Here is a 1186-nt window from a genome sequence, read left to right on the forward strand (position 1 = left end):
GCTCCTCTTCCAATCACAGGGTCACTCCCTCCGGGCCTGGGGTCTGTCCCCACCTGCACAGAAGCTGCCACCAGTGGCTCCAAGGGGCTTTCCCAGAGCATTCTGTGTTCTCCGTCCCGCCACTCAGCTCCCTGGCATCCTGGGACTGCCCACACTATCTGGGCCTCCCGTATGAGGTACAAACACAAATACCTGAACAAGGTCCACTCTCCACCGGCCTCTCCCCACCCCTGCCTGCGACCCCCCAATTCTGCAGCCCCCAAGTTCTGCCCCAGACCCTTCTCCTTCCTCCCTGCCTGTGGTTCTGATTCCAGCAAGACGCCTCCTGCCACTATTGCTGCCAGTGATGCCACACATTCCCTGTGAGTCATCCGTCCCCAGCGCTCACCACGTGCCCTCTCTGGGCACTCCTCCGGGGCCTTCTCGGTAAAGGTGAAGCAGACAGACAGAACCACTGCCCTGAAGGAAGGCACATTCCAGTGGTGGAAGCAGAAAAACAAATAAACAACTTGATGGTAGAACACTGGCGTGTTAAATGCTAGGATGCAAATGAAGGCGAAGTAGGCAGTTAGCATGATGGGGTCCGGAACGACACCAGATAAACTCCCTAATTATTTGAGGGTGCGAGCCACATGAAGGTCTGAGGGGAGAGAGTTTTGGGTGGAGGACAGAGTGCGTGCAAAGGCCCTGGGGTGAGACCTGAGCAGGAGCTGGAGTGGGTGGTGGGTGAGGCTGCCTCACGAATAACTTGACTCAGCCTGTGACATCCGAAAGCTTCCAGCGAGGGGCTCTGCAGGCACCACCACACGCTCCATGGGTCCAAAACTTGCCCCATTTTCTTCCTCCCCAACCTGCCCCTCCTCTTGTCCTTGAGTCTAAACTATCAGGCTGGTGAGCTGGGAACAGTTTCAACTCCTCTTTCTCCCTCACCCCCCACACCCAGCCACTCAAGTCCCACTAAATCCCCTTTTCCAGTGTCTCTCCCGCCTGCCTCCTCTCTGTCTGGGTCAGGTTCTCATCCCCGTCCTGAGGACATTGCTGGCCTCTGGTAATTCTGACCACTCTCACTAATGGGTTTGAGCAGGGGAGTGACAGGATCTGATTCAGGCTGTTAAGACTAATCTGTGTTGGAAATTCACAGAGTTTATACTTCGAGAAAAGCTAAAAGCACAGGCAGCATGGACTA

The sequence above is a fragment of the Myotis davidii genome, unplaced genomic scaffold, assembly GCF_000327345.1.
Source record: "Myotis davidii unplaced genomic scaffold, ASM32734v1 scaffold217, whole genome shotgun sequence".
NCBI classification, from domain to species: domain Eukaryota; kingdom Metazoa; phylum Chordata; class Mammalia; order Chiroptera; family Vespertilionidae; genus Myotis; species Myotis davidii.